General features: G+C 45.0%; 1 pseudogene; it reads right to left on the reverse strand.

Moving 5' to 3' along the window:
• Positions 1-4,364: 4,364 nt before the first annotated feature.
• LOC148126241 (E3 SUMO-protein ligase KIAA1586 pseudogene) lies at positions 4,365-9,378 on the reverse strand (annotated as a pseudogene).
• Between the last annotated feature and the right edge of the window lie 11,765 nt (positions 9,379-21,143).

Here is a 21,143-nt window from a genome sequence, read left to right on the forward strand (position 1 = left end):
ACACTTGAATGCTTTTCTTATCTCCCTTGACTGCTAGTCAGTCAGATTCTTGTAGAGCTTAAGCTTGCAATAAATCTTTATTCTCATTTGAACTGTTTAAATCTCTTCATTTCCCTGGTACTTGATAGTGTGTTTTAACTTGCTTTCACAAAGACAATATGAGAAAGAAACCATGCATATTGTCTGTTGGAGCCTGTTCCGAAACTCTTAGGTTACAACAAACTCCCTAAACCAGCAGGATCTGTAACAAGCTATGACATCATCAAAGTAACATTTTAATGATGTCATTGTGCAAATCACACAGCCATGTGATGAAGTTGTGCAAATTACACAGCTACATTGGTGCACTAAACAAGTGCATAAGTCACATACTTTGTGTGATGATGTTACGATGCATTTTGCAGCATTCTCTTCCTCCTTCTTCTTCCCTGAAGTAATCCAAAAAGGATTTTCTATGCAAGCTTAATTTTATCATACTTATTCATCAGCAAGAGCTCTGTGCCAATTCCAAACAATCAATCAGAATAGAATGTTGGAGGACTTCTAGTCCAAGCCCCTGCTCAAGCAGAAGACCCTATACCATTTCAAATGAATATGCAGCCTCTTCATAAAAACTTAAGTACTAATACTTCATGTGATTTTGATTCTATGCTTCTGTTTATACAACCAAGGATTTATTAGCTTTTTTGTCAGCTGATGCATACTACTGGCTCATATTTAAGTGATTGTCCACTAGGACACCGAGGTCCTTTCACAATTACTATTTTTGAGCCAGGTTTCACCTAATCTGTACTAGTACCTTTGGTTTTTCCTGCCTAAGTGTAAAACCTTGCTTTTCTCCTTATTGAATTTCATGTTGTTGTATAGCAGGGATGAAATTCAACCATCTCGGCCTGGCTCAGGAGAGGTGGTAGGGACAATTTGAATCGGTAAAAATATCACCCCCGCTTGCTATTACTATTATACCAAGCCACAGCCACAGAGAAAGAAAATTGAATTTTACCCCTGTTGTATAGTGCCCATTGTTCAAGTCTGTCAAGATCTTTTTGGATCCAGAGCTTGTCTTCTGGAGTGTTGGCTGTTTCTGCTTGCTTAGTGTCATCTGCAAATTTGATGAGTTTCCCTTCAATTCCCTCATCTAAGTCATTTATGAAGATATAGAAGAGTAACCGGGCCTAAGACGGAACCTTATAGAACACCACTGCTTACTTCCCTCCATGTAGATGTACCATTAAGGACTACTCACTGAATATGGTTTGTCAGCCAGTTACAAATCCATCTGGTGGTTATGCTGTTTATCCCACATTTTTTTAATTTGCCAAGAAGTAGGTGGTGGTCTATTTTGTTAAATGCCTAGCTGAAGTCTAAATATACTATGACCACAGCATTTCGCTGGTCTACTAATTTGGTCACTTTCTCAAAGAATGAATTAAGATTGGTTTGGCATTATCTATTTTTAACAAACCCATGCTGACTTCTAGTTGTAACTTTATTTGTTTCTAGATGTTCACAGGTGGTTTTTTTATTATCTTTTCCAGTATCTCCCCATGTATTAATGTTAGGCTGATTGGTCTGTAGTATGCTGGTTCTGTGGGGATTTTTTTTCTGTTTTTTGAACTTGGGAACCACATCAGCTCTTTTCTAATCTTCTCCAGGGGATTCCCTGGTGTCCCAGGGCTTTTGAAATATATGGTACAATGGTTCTTAGATAACACCTATCAGCTCCTTTACAACTCTGGGATGATTTATATTCATCAAGATCAAATATCTGCTGATACTCTGCCTTAGTTATGTGTCCCTCTTTCCATTTTTTGTACTTGTCCTTTTTATGTTTCAGTTTATTAACAAGATCTTTGTGAAATCCATGCTGGTTTCTTCTTAGATTTCTAGTTTTTTTTTTCAGTGGTATTGTACTACACTGGGCTTTTATAATCATATTTTTCAGTTTCTCATGTTTCTTGAGTTGTTTGACCCTGTAGGATTTTCATCCATGGAATTTTTCTTAGGCTTTCTCTGAGCTTGTTAAAATCAGTTCTTTTAAAGTTTAAGACACTGGCTGGATTAAGTTCTATTGCTTGTTTTTGCATTAAATTGAACTCTAAACACCTACTAATCCAACCCATTAGTAAGCTCCTGAGAGGTATGTAGACTTGAGTGCATTCCAAATATTTTAATCTCTGTATCAGAGACAATGAAGCTGAACTCTGGAGTGCTGGGTCTTTATCTAATGTTTAACTACAGATAAGGCATATTGAAACTTCAGAGCCTCTTTAGGGACAACCACAAATTACCCGTGTTTCCCTGAAAATAAGACTGGGACTTATATTTTTGGGGTCACCAAAAAGGCACTAGGTCTTATTTTATGGGAGGTCTTATTTTCTCCTGTAGTACCAGGAGGATGGGGGTCGGGAGCGAGCAGCCCTTGCACTTCATGTCTCCGTGCCTAATGGACTTAGCAGCAGCTTGGGCCGCAAAACAGCTGATCTACTGTCACCAGCTCCAAGAAGCTTATCTGCTTTTGCAGCCTCAATCAGCTGCAAAAGCAGGAGCCCCATTTGTCTCAGTGAAACAGCTGTTCTGCGGATGTGTTCCTGATGCTGGCTCCAAGACATGCAGTTGCTTTTGCAGCCAATTTAGGCTGCAAAAGCAGCAGGAGTCCCCATGCGCCCCTGTGAAACAAATGATCTGCAGGTGCACTCCTGCCACTGATTCCAAGAAGCACGACTGGTTTTGCAGCCTCAATCTGCTGGCGCCAGGCATACAGCTATGCTGAGCCAGAACTCTTTGGGCCCTGGCGGGTGCTGCACCTCTCTTACCAGCTGTGCAAGGCAGGCATGGGCTGCCCTTGGTTGCCTTTGGTGTCTGCCTCACCAACAGCAGCTCTACAGCCACCTTACCTTCCACCTGGGCCAGCCCACTGCCAAGCCCCGGCTGCTCCCCGGCAGCTTCCAATACCTTCCACTGGAGCTACACAACACAGAGCCGGCAAGAGAGTTGCAGTGCCCTCCAGGGCCCAAAGAGCACTGAGCTCAGTGTAGTTGTAAGCCCATTGCCTGCAGCACTGAGTAGGCATGCAGACCAGTGCTCAGAAGCCCAAAGGTGGCATCAGGCAAGGCAGCATAGGCAGCATGGCTCCACCAGAAGCTGCTTGCAAAGGGGCCCTGGCAGGCCAGTGGCCCAGCAGGGTGGCTGAGAGCAATACTGCCAGGAGGGCAAAGAGCCCCTGCAAAGCCAACAGCAACAGGGGCAGCCACTTGGCAGCCAGCACAGGGCCCGCCGTAGCCAAGAAATGTGCCAGCAACAGCTGGGCTAGCAAGGCAGAGTGGGTGAAAAGTGCCCTGCTGGCCAGACACTGAACCACTGCCACTGCCACTGCAAAGAGAGAGTGAGAGAAAGAGTGATCCGATCCAACCTCGGAGGGCTGGCAGCAATACGTGTTCTCTCTCTCTCTCTCTCTCTCTCTCTCTCTCACACACACACACACACACACACACACACACACACACACTAACCTGCTCACCAGCTCCGTTCTCTGCTGCACATGCAGGGCAAGAAAAGTAGTCTGTGGGATCGCAGTAAAAAATATAGTTCAGACCTTCCAACTTCTCACCAAAAAAAAAAGATCTTGTGAAGTTGGAAGGTTTGAACTATTTTTTTTTAGTGTAGTTCCACAGACTTTTCTTACCCTGCACACAGCAGTGGAGAACAAAGCTGGAAAGCAGGTTGGTGAAGGGATGTGGCTGCCCTGAGGGGTGGGGGAGCCTCTTACGCTGGCCATGCCCATCCCCCGGGCTTATTTTTAGGATAGGACTTATATTAGACCCACCCCCAAAAAATCAGGCCATGGCTTATTTTCAGGGTGGGTCTTATTTTCAGGAAAACACGGTAATTGTAAGTGGCCTTATTTACTCTATAATCCCTGACCCTGCCTCTCCTCCAGGACAGCCCAAGATGTAGACAGCAATTATAGTTTGCCCTGGTACTCATGATTACCACCAGGAGTGGGATTCAAATTTCTTAACAACCAGTTCTGTGGGCGTGGCCTAATTTGTGGGTGTGGCTTGGTGATCACATGACCTGTTGGGCATGGTTTGGTGATCACGTGACCAGCCGACCGTGGTTTGGTGATCACTTCTTTGCCGTAATGACTTTAAGTATTAAAAAAAGATATACCAAAACAAATGGTAGTTTATTATGTCACGTCTTTAATGCTTAAATAATAAAGAGGTACACAAAAATAGATTGTTACAACATTTTAAAATATTAATCAAAAACTATTATATAACAAAATTTTACAAAAAACAATAAAACTAAATAATAAAAAATAAAGTACTGCCAAATTGCTTTTCTATAAGCGTCCTGAGTTACAGTTTTTTGTGTTTAACACGAGAATCATCAGCTGTGTGATGTGCCTGTAACCACTTCTTTACTATAGGAACAGGGTCCCATTCTTGCATAGGTAAGCCAATTAGATTGATCATCAGGAGGTCTGTAATATTGGAAACTGTAAGGCAAATTCTGCCCTCTGAACATATTACGTTCATCTGCGAGAAGCCCCTTTCTGCCTCTGCTGAACTGACTGCAATAGTTTTAATAATATTTATAACATTTTTAATGCTGCAAGGAATTGTATATTTTTCTGGATCTTTTAATACATTTTCTATGAAACCACGATAATCATTAATATTGATTTCATAATTGAAAATTTCACCAAATGCAACCAATTGTTCTTCAGCTGCTCTCCATGGAACCACCACTTCTTCAATGTTCCAATAATCTGGCTCCAAATAATTTAGAAATTTTAATTGATCAATGTCTTTAAATTGGCAGCCCGTTTTTAAATGTTCGCAATCCATCAATCTTTTCCTCAAATTAGTTACAATGCTTTCTATAAGTTTTTCATGAGGAAGTCCCACAAATCAATGATTTTGTATAAAATTTATATTTTTAAAGGTTTCTGAAGTAATTAATTCATCAACCTTTTTTTCATATGCACCCTTTTCCTCTATAAGCATTTCAAATGATCTAATTGATCTTACCACAAGTTTTTCAGCCTTTATAATGTCTATGTTTCTCACTTGCAATGCATTAGAAAGAAGAGATATTTCAGTTAGCACATCAATCATCAAGACCAAATCAGTGAGAAAATATGTGTTTTCAAGACGGGCAGCCATACCAGAGTATTTTTTATTTGAACAGAAAAACTGATGTAGCTCTGGATAAGCATACCACCTAGCTAGGGTTGATCTTAAACTATAGGCAACCCATCTTGGTCCAAAAACTCTACCAATTTTTATAATTTCAGTCTCAAGTTGTTCGGAAATTTTGTTAAGTTCAATTAGGTTCTTGTTTGATTGATGGAAAATAGAATATATTTTATCAATAAAAATTTGAAAATGATTGATTTGCTTTATTTCCCTAACAGAATCATCTAAATTCTAAAACAAGTTGCAGACAATGGTTTAAACAGTGCCATATTATAACATTTGGAAACTCTTTGGCTATCCTAGTGCTTACCCCAGATTTTCTCCCAAGCATAACACTGGCTCCATCAGAGCACAATCCAATTAAATGTTTCCCCAGATAGTTCCTATTAAACCCAGCTTTATTCAGACTTTCTATAACTGAACAGCATATTGTCTCTGCATCTTGTTTATCTAATTCTACTAGTTCAAGGAAAATTGTTGGTGAGAAAACTGGATCCTCAACTTTTAAGTACGGTATAAGAACTGGTTTGGAAGATATCGTTGAGGCTTCATCAAACAGATTTTGCTAGTTTTCTCAATAATTTTGCTAAATAAATGTTTCCTGATGTCTTTTGCAATGAAATTTACTATTGCAACTGCAGTTTTACGTGACTGCAACCCTGTTTCCAAATCTAAACCATTTGTTATTTGTAATTCAATCAGATCTTCTATATATGAAAATGGTCTGCATGTTTGTGCCAGATTATACACTGTAGTAAATATGTACTACCCAAATATTTCTCAGTCATCCTCTCCAGTCCTTTGCTTATCACATCCTGCTCACATTGCTTCAACTTCTCTGTACAGATGTTATGAGCCTTAAACGAGAGATGTTCCTTCAATTTCTTTCTGAAGGAAGCTTGTTGTATTTCTTTACTCTTTCCTGGTGGTTCAGTTTGGAAATTCTTCCATTCCTTAGCTCCATGGACCCTTTTTTCTTTAGTCAAAATTGCAAATCTTGTGCAATGCTTGCAACCTAATTATTTCCAGGAAATGTCCAGTCCATCATATTTTCCCTTAAAATTATTGTACTGCTGCAGTGTCCAGCAGTCAGGAAGGTTCCTTTCAATGTCTGATTCAATTCTTCCAGTACCTGATGATGTGCTGGCTCTGCTTTCCCCGGGTCGCAGTTTGGATGATGTGCTGGCTCTGCTTTCCCCTGGTTGAGGTGTGGATGACGTGCTGGCACTGCTTTCCTCCGACTCCAATGGTTGTGGTTGTGACTCTTTTGGATCTCCTTTTGTTTTCTTGCCAAAGAAAGCAACCAAATTCATATGCCTTTTCATCTTGGTAATATACTGAAAAAAAATTCAACAATGTAGTAGTTTGGCCTCGATTGTTGTTGTAAGTTGAGTGGTGAAGGCCGTGGCAAGCATAGAAAGCAGGTGAGGAACAGAGATTAGTAATATTCAGTTACTTTTAAGAGTCCCTGACAATATAGCTAGTTAATGTTTAAAAGATGTTATGGAAGGGGAACAAGTTTCACCAGACAAGACTGAGATGGAACTGAAAGTGGATTTGAAAATGACAGTCTATAAAAAAGATGTTGCACTGTGTATATAAAAGAATGGCTGATATTACAATTTATTAATTGAAAAAGAAACACAAATGGAAATACTATTAACAAACCAAAGGAGTTTGTTATTTTGTGCCAGTAGTGGCACAAAAATCTTTCCTAGCCAAGACTACTTACCTGGACCAACAGTCCCTAATGGAATGCTTTCTCTATAGCAGAGAGAGAGAAGCCAGGGGAAGCCATGTTTGGTCACCTAAACTTTTTAGAATGCAGCTTAAAATATACTGAAGCTTTTTACAGCCTTATGCAGATATATATAGTACAAAAAAAAGATAATAGTACAAAATCATCTAAGAAGTTAGATTAAGAATGGAATTGATAGGCACATTCACAGCGCAATACTCAATTCTTTTTCTGAAATTGATTCCTCAGTTTAAAAAACTGGACTATATGAATTAGGTTCAGTATTGTGCTCTGCTAGTACTCAAATTTAGTATTCAAGATTGTGTCAAGGTTAGCAAAAATGGTAAGGCAACATATAGATTTAAATTTTGAAACCAGTTGATACGCATATAAATAAAGGGAGTACAATACATATTTAATTTTACACATGTTAACAGCAGCTAGAATTATGTTTGAACAACACTGAAAAAAATGAAGAGATCCCTATAGATGAAAACGAAATTTAAAAATTACAATGTGTAGAAATGGATAGAGATAAGAGGTAGAAATTAGGGGTAGAATGATCATTGCTATGTATGAATTAAATACAGAGGGTTGATAATTATAAACATGTTGATATAATTAACAAAATTAGAAATAAGCCAATACAAAGAAATTTAAATATATTTTTTTTGTTACACTACTGTTGTTACATGTTGATACTTGGTTTTTTCCTGAATGATATATGCCCTGCCTGGCAATACTTATTCATAAAACCAAAACAGATACTGAAAAAATAAATAAATACATAAATAAAAATTATTTTACTATTATTGTTAGAAGTTGATACTTCTGTTTGTTTCTTCTTTGCTTTTTGAAAAAGCAAAGCAGAAACATAAGTATCAATATGTAACAATAATAGTAGTGTAACAAAAACTTCATTTATGTATCTATTAATGTTTTCAGTATCTCTAGTACAGGGGTCAGGGAACTTTTTTACCTCTTACCCCCCAAAAAATTTATAAACGCAGAGCGTTACCCCTCCCGGCCTCTCCCCTCCCGGCCACCTCAGGCTGCTGACACATAATTTGGAGGTCGAGGCGGGAGGAGGTGCCCTCCCCGCGGCTGGGAAGAAGGCGGGATAGCTCGCTCCAGGGAATGAAATGTCACCAGGCTTCCCGAGGGCTTCTGGGAATTTTCTCGGGGCCAAGGCGGCAGTTGCAGGTGCCTCTTCGCTTCCTGTGTGCCTGGCAGTGATGAGAGGCTTCGGGGAGGGAGCCGGGCTGGCTGGCTAGTTGGCAGGCAGGCAGGGCCTGGGGGCGAGGAAGCGGGAAGGGAGGATGATATTTGGGAGCCACGGTGACACAAACTGCGCGCGAAAAGCGTGCGGTCATCGCAGCCGGGGAAAGCGTCCCTTTTCCCAAAATGCTCTGCCCTATGCCAGAAGCTCGCCTTCCCTAAAAAACGGGCGGCGCGGCTCTTGCAGAATCTAGCCTGGAGTCATTTCCGACCCAGGAAACAAGGGTGGGGTGGAGGGGATAAATTTGCCTCAAGGGTGTTTTAATAACTGCTGCTATGCCGATAGTTCCGCCATTGGCCAGCGCAACCTCCTCATTACCCCCAGATTTTCACTTTTACCCCATTTGGGGTAATTTACCCCTGTTCCCTGACCACTGCTCTAGTAGATTTTCAGCAAAAAGCAAAAGCAGAAACGTAAGTATCAATATGTAACAATAACAGCAGTGTAACAAAAATAATTCATTTACGTATGTATTCAGGTTTTCAGTATGATACTGAAAAATAAATGAAAACGTTGTTGTGGTGGAGAGAAGATGTCCCTTTAGCAAGGCAGGAGGTGGTGCATGGACTGAACACCATGGCTTGTTTTGTGGGATCTGGACCTTAGTAGGCTTTTCTGTTTTAGAAAGCAGGTTGCACCCCTTGCCCTGAAATGAACTTTTATTTGAAGCTTAGATGACCAAGTGCTGCACCATCTCTCCAGTTGTCCTTTGCCCTTTTTCCTGCCGCCTGCCACCTTTTGCTGGTCCAAGCTAAGAAACTTGAGTTTACTTAATGAACCTCATTCTACTGCCTTTCCGTCCTTCTCCCCTCCCACCCGTTAAATTTCTCATCCTCCCCCAGGCTATAGGCCTAATTTAGCGAGATAAAGCAGATGTGCTGGGTGGAGAGGGGAAAGCTGGGTTTTTTTGGCTTGGGATCGGCCACCGCATTAGAGGTTTCATTAAAAGTCCTTTTTTAAAAGTGTGGCTGTGGAGCCCTTCCTGGGGAGCAAACCTGGCTTGGACAAACTGATCTGTCCCAAAGGCGACCTCCAAAATTTCCATGTGCCTTTGCCAGCCCAAGTACCTTGCCCATCAAATCCCAATGGGGCCAGCACCTGGCAGTGGTGGCACTCTGGGCAGGTAAGCGGGCATATGTCCCAGGGCCGCACATGCGCACTGCAGCAGAACAGTAGACTTGGCCTCAGCATGGTAGTCTCCCAGAAACGGCACATCTCCCCATTGTAGCCTGAATGTGGAACCTGAGGCAGAGGAGAAGGTGACTGGGCAGCATGCGGGCAGAAAGATGGTGAGAGCCAGGCCCCAAAGGTGGCCAAGCCTTGCTGTGTCCACCCCGAGGCTGCCCTCCAGCCGAGTGCCTTACCTTTGCAGGCAGCCGTGGTGAGCAGAGCAGGCGAGGTGCGGAGATCAGCTGGGCTGCATGGTCTGAGCAAGTGAGCCAGAGCGTAGCTGGGTGCAGGAGTGACTGTAACCACCGGCCAAGGTGGGCAAGGTGAGATAGGGCAAGATAGGGTAGGCAGGGCCAGCCAGTGGTGGGATTTGCCAGTTCTCTGAACTGCGCAGAATTGTAACGACTGGTTCGCTCGAACCAGTCCAAACTGGCAGCAGCCCACTGCTGGGTTTATCTATAACTATGATTTCATTATGGGCAGATCTGGCATATGTTAGTGAGGCCTGGATTGACATAAGGTCAAGGAGGCTCACAGAGAGAGAGAGAGAGAGAGAGAGAGAGAGAGAGAGAGAGGGATCCCTACCTAGGTTTCAAAACAACTCCATGGTAGAGAAGATGGCAATTGTCACACAAGAGTTTCCAAGTTACTAGACACACTATTCTGCAGATAAATGTTGCTATTTGTGAGGTTAGACCTCAGAGACAAGTTATGGGTGTTATTGTATGAACCTCCTTATTCCATAGCCTTCATCCCTGTTTGACTGGTTTTCCAAAGTCATTTAAATTGTTACCTACTCTGGGGATGGAGGAAATAGATAATGATTTTGTGGTCAGCATGACCTATGGGCTGCCATAGGTGATTTCAGGTCCATCCCACATAGGCACTTTTATAATTTGCTTGTCTCAAAATAACTGAGACACAATCTGAGGGTGGGCAGCATTTCTATAAGTCCCTTGTCAAAGTCAGATCACTCTCTACTTCTATAAAATTAAGCAGTGTCACAAGTTTTGGGAAGTCCTTGCATCATTTCCTGCTGGGTCTTGAATAAGAGCTCAACTACAACTCTTGACAAAATTGTTCCTGAGTGTACCTACCTTCCTATCATAGGAAGCTGGTCTGGATCATTGAGGAGCTCTGAGAGAAGAAGCAACAGAATTATTTTGGTATAAAATAAAGAGTGAACGTGACTGAACATGGATAAGAGCTGAAGTTCATGCCCATATCTTTTATTGCAATAGCATGACCATTTTTTAAGGTAAAGGAGAGCCCACTACTTCCCAAAGCAGCCTGCCATTGGTGAATGTCTCTTACTGTTAGGAAACCATTCCTGATGTCTGACCAAAATCAACAACCATGTAACTTAAAAAGCCATTGTTTCTTGTTCTGCCTTCCTTCTCACCATTACTGTTATTGCCAACATTCCAATGTGACATATTCCATTGATCCACCTCCCCCCAATTTTTCTCTTGCATCCTTCAACTGCCACTGCTACTCTGTCACCTATGCCCCAGGACAGCATATCCCACAAGACTATTCACCCCACCACCCAATTTCCTCTTTTTTCCTCACTCTGCTGCCAAATGTGACTCATGTCACTTTGGCATCATCTATTTTTAAGGTGCTTCTTTGGGCCCATTGCATTATCTTCCAACATTTGCATCATCCACTGTGACCATTGGAGGGAAGAAGATAATCACAAAAGCCTATCACATGAATAACCACACTAACTGCAAAGTAGAGAATGGATGAAGGCTCTTTCCACCTCCGCCTCCACCCCGCCCCAATCCCATTGCAATCATCAATACTTTTTCTTTCTTTTCTTTTCCAGTTCGCTTTGTCCCTTCCTTCACGTCCGGTGCTTTTTCCATGCTTGCTGTTCTGTATGGACATTTGCATTCCTGGAATCCTGCACCCCTGATTGGACAAGCGCACAGCAACCGGATTGGTTGAGCGCGCGGCACTGATTGGCCGTTCCAAAGCGACCGCGATTGGCCGAGCCGATCGCGGGCGATTCGAACGGCTGTCATTGGCCGCGGCGCCCGGCACCAGTTCAATATAAACCGCCGCACACCCAGCCGGCGGCAGATTTAAAACCTGAAATAAAAAGAGATTAAGCCCAGTCACTGCCTCGCGTCTTTTATGATCGTATCGGCCGATACGACACTGGCGACGAGGGTGGGATCCTGAAGCAAGACCCACATCGCACGTGGCACACGGAACAGCAACAGGCAACATGGCCAGCGGCAACGCACCACCCGCACCCTTCAACCAAGCTGCCGAGGACTGGGAATCCTACATCGATAGATTCCTCATGTTCTTGGAGAGCAGCAATCTCAAAGACGCAAATGGGCAGAAAAAAAGGGCCGTGTTCCTGACCCACTGCGGCCCACAGTGTTTAAGATGGTGAAGGCCTTCGCCAAACCCCTCGACGTAAAGACCATGGATTGGGCCAACCTCGAGCCCTGCTGCGAAGCCACTACACGCCTGCTGTGCCCACCCTCATCCGGCGACACAATTTCTACCGGCGGGATCAAAAGGAGGGCGAGAGCATCAGCGACTTCATGGCTGATCTACGGGACCTCGGGGGCCTGTGCAGGTTCACCGACCTCGACGAAGCCCTGTGGGACCGCGTCATCCTCGGCCTCAAAGACCCCATCCTGCAAAGCCGGCTCATGGCGAGGGGCAACATATCCCTCACCGACGCCCTCGCCGAGGCAACCGCAGCGGAAGCGACCAGGAGATCAGTGGCCCGGATGCGGCAAGCGAGCACCACGGATCGTCCAGCCACGGCCGAGATGACCCCGACCCCCAAGAGGCAGACTGAGACCACCCGCCGAACAACCACATCCACACACCACGGCGACCTCGACTCCCCCACCGACTCCGAGGACGACGAGGAAGACATCCACCGGCTACAGATGGAACGAGACCGGCGCGAGCAGCGGAGCCGCAAGTTGAGGTTCCAGTGCTCCGGGTGCGGTGGCGATCACCCACGGTTGGAATGCTGGTTCTTCGATGCAATATGCCAGCACTGCGACAAACGGGGCCACATCGCCAAGGTGTGCCATTTTAAAAGGAACCACAGCCCCCGGAGCCGAGACATCAGCCCGCGGAGACGAGACGGCACCCCCCCGAGGACCCAAGACCGAAACACCGAGAGCTGGTGGAGCCGGGAAGGAAGGAACAGGCATTTCAACGAGGCCCGACAACGAGAAGAAACCCACCAAACGGTCGTTATCGGCCATTCATCCAACTGGGATGGCCGAAAGGTCCACGTGGAGGTGGCCATTGAAGACCGCCCATGCAAAATGGAGGTGGATTCCGGATCCGACCTCTCCATGGTCGCATGGCGGGAAATCAAGCGTTTGGTGCCAACCATACATCGGCGAGAACTGGAGAGCCAGAAACTCATCCTCAAGGACTACCAGGGGAACCGCATCCCCGTGGTAGGAATTGGATACTTCAAAGTCACATTTAAGGGGCGCACTGAGATACTCCCCCTAACCGTCGTAGAGAAGGACTGCCCCAGCCTCTTGGGGCTGCAATGGTTCACGCCGTTGGTAATAGAGGTGACCGGCACCAACCACATCACCGAGACGGACTTCCAAGAGGTCTTCGACGGCAGCCTAGGCAAGTACCGAGGGCCCCCGATAACCTTCAGCCTAGACCCCGCCATCGCCCCAATCCGCCTCAAACCCCGGCGAGTACCTTTCGCACTCAGGGCCAAAATCAATGAGCAACTAAATAAGCTCATCGAACAGGGGGTACTCGAGCCAATAGACCATGCCAGGTGGGAGACCCCTATAGTCACCCCAGTAAAACCAGACGGGTCAGTGAGAATTTGCGGTGACTATAAGGCCACCCTCAACTGCGCGCTGCAACAGAGCGCTTACCCCGTCCCGGTGGTACAGCACCTTCTGCACTCACTGGGGGGGGGCAAGTTTTTCACCAAACTCGACCTGGCACAAGCTTATCAGCAACTGCCGGTTGACAAGGAAACAGCAGAAGCGCAAACCATAGTCACCCACCGCAGGGCATTCCGCTGCAAGAGGCTCCAGTTTGGAGTCAGCGTAGCCCCGGGGGTCTTCCAAAGTTTAATGGAGAGGTTGCTCCAGGGCATCAAAGGGGTAGTGCCCTATTTTGACAACGTGCTGGTGTCAGCGGCCGACCAAAAACAACTAGAAAGCCACCTGAGGGAGGTGCTTCAAAGGTTCAAAGACGCAGGGCTAAAAGTCAAGAAAGAGAAATGCCAGCTGCACACAGAAAGAGTCGAGTTCCTAGGGTACCTCCTAGACCAGCACAGGATTCACCCAACCGAAAAAAAAATCAGAGCCATCAAGGAAGCCCCCAGACCAAGAAATAAAACCGAATTACAGGCGTTTCTGGGGTTGATTAACTTCTATAATGTTTTCCTGCCCCAAAAGGCAACTGCGGCAGAACTGTTGCATAGGCTGCTCGACAAGACAGCCACCTGGAGCTGGGGAAGGCAAGAGGAAGACGCATTCAACCAAACAAAAGACCTGCTCACATCGGACGCTGTTCTCATCCAATACAGCGAGACACTACCCCTAACTGTAACGTGCGACGCGTCCCCTTTCGGCGTCGGGGCCATCCTCAGCCACACCCTCGCTGATGGAAAAGAAGCACCCATCGCCTTCTTTTCGAGGACTCTCTCAAAACCGGAAAGGAATTACAGCCAGCTGGACAAGGAGGCCCTGGCAATCATCGCAGCCGTAAAGAAGTTTCACGAGTACCTTTACGGCAGGACTTTTTCCATCATCACAGACCACAAACCGCTGCTTGGAATCCTGGCGGGGGACAGGGCCACCCCAAACATCCTATCCCTGAGGATGACAAGGTGGTCCGAATTCCTCGCCGCCTACAATTACTGGCTAAACCATCGCCCCGGTAAGTCAATCCCGCACGCAGACGCATTAAGCCGCACACCATTACCCGACCTGGACGCTGACCCAGCACCCACCATGTCCACCCTGAGCATAGAGACTTTACCCAACCTCCCCCGTCAGACATTGCCCTGGCAACAAATAAAGACAAACGTCTTTAAGATGGGTGGAGAAAGGGTGGCCAGAAAAAGACAATGATGAACAATTCAGAACTTTCTGGAGCCGCCAAACAGAACTCTTCACACAAAAGGGCTGCTTACTGTGGGGAGACAGAGTCATAATCCCGGAAAAACTACAGAAAAGAGTCTTGGACATGCTGCATGAAGGGCACCCTGACATCGTTAGAACAAAAGCCCTGGCCAGAAGTCATGCCTGGTGGCCAGCAATGGACAAGGAAATCGAAGCCTGGGTGGCATCGTGCAAGCAATGCCAAGAATCCAGACCGAGCCCTCCCGCCGCCCCAATCCTGGAATGGGAAACCCCCAGAGGGCCATGGTCCAGGATTCACATAGATTTCGCGGGACCCACCAAACGACACACGTTCCTGGTGACGGTAGACGCTTACTCCAACTGGCTGGAGGTAAGCAACATGAGAACAACCACCATAGAAGCCGTCATCAAGGAACTCAGCAAATTATTCGCAACCCACGGCCTCCCAGAAGTCATCATATCTGACAATGGCCCCCAGTTCACCGCGCTACCCTTCGAAAGATTCCTGGCAGAACAGGGGATTTGGCACGCGCTGACAGCACCGGCTCACCCGGCGGTGAACGGAAGGGTGGAAAAAATGGTCCAATTCACGAAAAAGACGATTCAAAAATCGAAACTGGGGAAATACAGGACAAAATCAACAGGATGTTATTCATACAACACATAACCCCGAACACAACAACGAACCAGAGCCCGGCAGAGCTGCTGATGGGAAGAAAGCTGCGATCACCACTCGACCGCCTGCACCCCACATACAACCCAGAAAAACCCTCCAACTACTCCAGCAAGCACTGGACGTTCACACCAGGAGACGCGGTCTATGCGAAAAACTTGACAGGGGACCCACTATGGATACCAGCAACGATAACCCAGGTAATGGGTCCCCGCTCGTACCGGCTACTAACAAACGACGGGCGAGCATGGAAACGACACATCGATCAGCTAAGATTGAGAACCACGGCGGGAAATACAACTGACACGCAAGCAGACAGAAACAGAGAACCAGGAACAGAGAGGGAATGCCAAAATACCAACCAAGAGGGGAGGGAAAACCCCAAAGAACAAAACAGACAACCCCATCAAAAAAGAAACCAGGAATACTCACCTACCGAAGCACCAGGGAACGACCCGCTCGAAGCCTCACCTGGAAGAAGCAGCCAAGCCAGCTCGACCAGCCCGGGAAGCCCGAGCGGGAGCAGCGAAGCCAGCAACTCGACCAGCCCGGGTAGCCCAGGAGGGAGCTGCGGCGAGAGGCCTGACTCACCCTTCCAGGCGGTTCCATCGACGAGGCGGAGAGCGATACAGACCCCGACCGAACCGGCCGGCAGCCAAGAGACAACTAACCTGCGCAGGTCCAGTAGGCAAGTACGGAGCCCCGCCTACTTACAGGACTACGTCACGTAGGACCGAACCAAGAGGGGAGGGGTGTTCTGTATGGACATTTGCATTCCTGGAATCCTGTACCCCTGATTGGACAAGCGCACAGCAACCGGATTGGTCGAGCGCGCGGCACTGATTGGCCGTTCCGAAGCGACCGCGATTGGCCGAGCTGATCGCGGGCGATTCGAACAGCTGTCATTGGCCGCAGCGCCCGGCACCAGTTCAATATAAGCCGCCGCACACCCAGCCGGCGGCAGATTTAAAACCTGAAATAAAAAGAGCTTAAGCCCAGTCACTGCCTCGCGTCTTTTATGATCGTATCAGCCGATACGACACTTGCCTGCTCCTGATTCCCTACCACCAAACCTGCCAGATCTTGCCATTCCCAAGGAATTTTCTTTCAGCCTCTGTCCCTCAATTTCTTCAGCCTCATTCTCTCAGATCTCACAACACTCATCCAACATTTTAAAATTTCTACCTAAATAACTATGCATATATATTTTGTTCTAAATTAAATTTATGGAGATGATGATGGATAAATGGAGTAAGTAATTGGAGAGGAAGTGGTGAAATGTTGGAGCAGGATAGAAATTGGAAAATTAATTGGAAATAACCTGCTGTTCAATCACTAAAGATAATGCTAATGAAACAACCCTGCCTGCTTTTTTATTTAGTCGCATGGAATCAAAGGAATCTGTGATTTTTGTGATGATCTAGAAATAGAGAACACATTAATTGCAGCATTTTTATTATTGGTAATTTGGTGGAGGCTTTACCTTTGCTGGAATGTAAATAAAACCTAGTAATTTTAATTTTGCAGATAGATATAAATTGAGCATGAGCATATTTTATTCTAAACTTTTCATATGCCCTTGAATATGACAAGGGTTATTTGCTGTTTTGTGTCCAAGGAATGGGTCAGATTTCTGAACACTATAATCTCACAGAATGTTCTTAAGCATTTCCTTAATAACAACCATGTCATTGTCCTTTCATCTGCCAATTCTGTTTGACCCCAACTATGAGATGCTGCAGACCACCATTTTTCAACGATCTTCTTAATTTTGACTGGGCCAGTTTTATTGCATTTTACAAACACCCCAGGTATATAGAGGCTATATCTAAATTCCAGAGCAAACTAGTCCTGTCAATTGTTTTTTTTTTTTAAATCTTATTCTGAAAGAACATGGAAATCAATTTTTCCCTATTTCTGTTATGGCTAGGAACCCATCACTTTCAGCTCAGCTACAGGATTAATCTACTGAAGAGTTTGCAGGAGTTTTGCTGACATGTAAGCATTTTCAGAATATATTACATTGCTTCCCCTCTCGGCAGCACTACTTTATAAAAAACAGCTCTGCCTTTGTCTCCTGACACTCAGCAAGAAGAAGAAGAGGAGGAGGAGGAGGAGGAGCTTGAGGATCTTCTAGTCCAATCTCCTACCCAACTGGAGTCTTTGTACCATTCCATACAAATGTCCAATCTTTTCAGAAATAGAGTACCTACAACTCTCGAAGGCAAGCTATTTCACAAGAAGACCACAAGCACAAACACAATCAAATAGAGTCTTTTCTCTCTGCAAGTGATATACATTATGGGCAACTTGATACCAGCCACAAAAATCAGTTTAGATCCAGTGTGTTCTTCATAAAAGAGTCTGTAGACCCTATCAGTTCTTATTCAGTTCAGCTTAGAGCTCAGGTTTAAAATGAGAAATTATCTGGTTAAATAGGAAACAATTAAAACTTTTAAAATGTTCTACTGAGCAAGTACAATTGACCATTCTGAAAGAATGATGAATGCTGGCTTTGAAGTGGTTCCTGCTGTTTTAAATTCAAGCTCCTTCAGTTTTTACTTTTCTTTAAAAAAATGCAGATTCATAAAAGTATATTGATTTTGACTTGATGCCATAGACATAGTTGTTCCTTACTGAAAGATAAAAAAGAAAAGACACCCTCAACCCAAGCTAGACTCTTAGAGAAAAATCCATGTAATTTGCTTTGCAGTATTGCATCCCTGGTTTGACTTTGCCTTGTTTCAGAATATTTTTTCAGTTTGCCTACCACCCTGGAATTCCCGGGTGATGGTCCTTCCAGGAAGTAACCAGGGCCCAATTATCCAGGATTAACAAAATGAGCTAAATCCTGCAAAGCATTATCATATTTCATAGATGATATAGAAGTTCTTGGAAAATGAGTTTTATACCGTGTTTCTCATATAATAAGGACGGGTCTTTTTTTTTTTTTTTTTTGAGCCCCGAAAAAATGGCTAGGACATCTTTTGGGAGGTGAATTAATTTCTCCCCCCCTCCGGTGCACCCTCACCTAAAGCGTCCCATGGGCAGCCACACCTCGCCACCAGCCACTCCTAACAGCCAATCATGGTGGAGCGTGGAGGGCTCCCTACCCCCACCAAGCACCATTGCTGCAGACCTGGGTCATCGGGCAGGCGGTGGCAGTGTGGATGTCTGCTGGCAGCGTTTCAGCCAATTATTGGGCCTCCATAGCTCCCACGGTTCCCACCAGCACTGGTGCCTCTCTCACCAGCGCCATCTCAAACAACAGTGTCTGAGTCGCTCCCGCTTTTTCCCCCATCCCCATCCCCACAACAACAGGGGAAAAAAAACATTTTGAGGTACCTGGGAGTGCCACGTTTTTGTTTAATCCCGAGCATCTGGTTGGGTGTGAGAAGAGCTGAGCAAGCCTCTCTGCTGCTGCTACCCTTGGCGCTCCAGCCTCGGGCTCTGCAAGTTTCCAAAAGTCCCAGTGCGCAGCCCGTTCCTGCATTCCAAGTACGCCCAGGCCGAGCTGCAGCTGTCCCTCTCTTGCCAGCACTGTCTCCAACAATGGCAGTAGCGACGGGAACTGTGGAAAACATGCTGGGACTTCCTATTGGGGGGTGTATTGTATGTATTGTTGGAGAAACACGGTAATATTTTCAATCCACAGGTCACGCTAAACCAACTGAACAGAGAACCAAACCCCAAACACCATGAACAGTTGATTTTCCCTGATACAATTGCCTCTTTTTGACCTTCTTCCTTGTGAAAAGCAATAGGGTTGCATGAATGTACCAGTTCATTTAAGTAGTAACAATCCACAGGATTTTGATTTTGATCAAAGGGCAAGAGCCTAGAGCATTTTACTCTGAATGCTGTACAGATCACAAGCACAGAGAGGTGCCTGGTCGAATCTTCAAATAATAAGGCAATAAAATTTTGTTGTCACCTGATTACAATTTGATTGATTAAAAAGTACTGAAAATCCTGTGGCAGAGACCTCCCAACGTTCCTGAACTTCAGCTCCCAATAGGCACAACTCACATAGGCTAAGATGATAAATACAGAAATCAGAACGTTTTTCACTTGAACTGCCCATTCATTAATTTCTGCATGATCTGGGATGATGTTACCCCTAAAATCTGAAAGGTGTGTGCGGTGGCAGCCAAAAAAGCTAATACAGTCCTTGGTTGTATAAACAGAGGCAGGGAATCAAAATCACGTGAAATATTAGTACTGCTTTATAAATCCTTAGTAAGATCACACCTAGGATACTGCATCCAGTTTTGGTCACCACGTTACAAAAAAGATGTTGAGAGTTTGGAAAAAAAAACAAAGAATAGCAATTAAGATTATTAAGGCATGGAGACTAAAATATATGAGGAACTGTTGCAGGATTTGGGTTTGGCTAGTCTAGAAAAAAAAATGACTGGGGGTGACATGATAGCAATATTCCAGTATTTGAGGGCTGCCACAAAGAAAAGGGAGTCAACTTATTTTCTAAAGCACCAGGAAGCAAGATAAGAAACAATGGATGGAAACTAAGGAGAGAAGCAACCTGGAATTAAGGAGAAATTTCCTAACAGTGAGGACAACCATGTTTCCCCCCAAATAAGGCCCAGTCTGATATTTTTGGGGCTCCAAAATAAGAACTAGAGCTTATTTGGGGGGATGTCTTTTTTATGTATGGGAGGCCCACTTCTGCTTGCTCATGGCTACAATGCGGCAGAAGGCTGTGAGGCACATCAGTGCCACGACTGTGAGGCGGGGGGGGGGGCTATAGCTGCCCCATGCACCTCACACCAGCTTACCTCAGGGCCCTGTAGCCAGGCATGGTACATGGCCCTGCAGCCATGTACCAACACCTGCCTCACCTCATGGTGGTGGCTCCAGCAGCCCCATCTAGCAGGACCCTGCAAGGCTGCTGGCCCACTTTTGCTTGTTTGTGCTCACAATGCTGAGAGATGGTGGGCTGGAGTCATGGGAGGCTCATCTTCACACCTCTTTGCTTTCCCACAGCCTGCGCAGCACATCAGGATCACCTGCCTTATCCCCCCCCCACATGCCTCTGCCTCCATCTGCTGCCAGTGCCATTGTCCAAAGATGAGCCTCTCACTCCAGCCCACCGACTCTTGGCTTTCCCATGTCACTTGTGGTGCATTCATATTGCATGCCTCCCTCCTGTCTCTGCCTGATAGGTAATCAACTCGCCTGTACTGTGCAGGCTGCGGCTCATGCTGGACACCATCAGGCCCTGCATCCTTGCCACATTTAGTGTTGGCCATATACCCTCACAGATGATGACCTTAGGTAGGGCTTATTTTGGGGTTAGAGCTTATATTAGGAGCACTCTAAAAATCAGGCTAAGTTTTATTTTCAAGGTAGGTCTTAATATTAGGAAAATGGAATTAACCCGTGGAACAGTTTGCCTTCAGAAATTGTGGGTTTTTCATGTCTAGCAAATGTTGGAAATGTAACAAAAAACCAAGCACATTTTACCATATGTGGTGGACTTGTGTTAAAGCAAAAAAAATTTGGGCAAAAATACGCAGGGGGTTAGAAAAGATGATAGGGAAACATGTAGAACTGAACTGTTTTTATTACATAACACCATAAAAATATGATAAGCAAACTATATATTTAATATTGTATGTCTCAACAGTAGCAAGGATTATATTTGCACAATATTGGAAAAATGAAGAAGCACCACAAGATGAAGAGATAATTAGGAAGATACTAGATTGTGCAGAAATGGATAGACTTACATTGAAAATTAAATAGAAAGAAGACACCAAACATTATCAAACATGGAATTTATTTTACCAGTGGTTGTAAAAAACGGTTGGAGATTAAGAATATAATCTACATTGTTAAGCAAATTAAATATCCAGATAATAACACAATGTTTATTAAGCGCTATCAAATGTAAACAATAGAAAATTAATAAAAGTTATATACTGTATAAAGAAAAGAA

The sequence above is a fragment of the Pseudonaja textilis genome, chromosome 3, assembly GCF_049901715.1.
Source record: "Pseudonaja textilis isolate UNSWEBS1 chromosome 3, rPseTex1.2, whole genome shotgun sequence".
Lineage (NCBI taxonomy): Eukaryota > Metazoa > Chordata > Lepidosauria > Squamata > Elapidae > Pseudonaja > Pseudonaja textilis.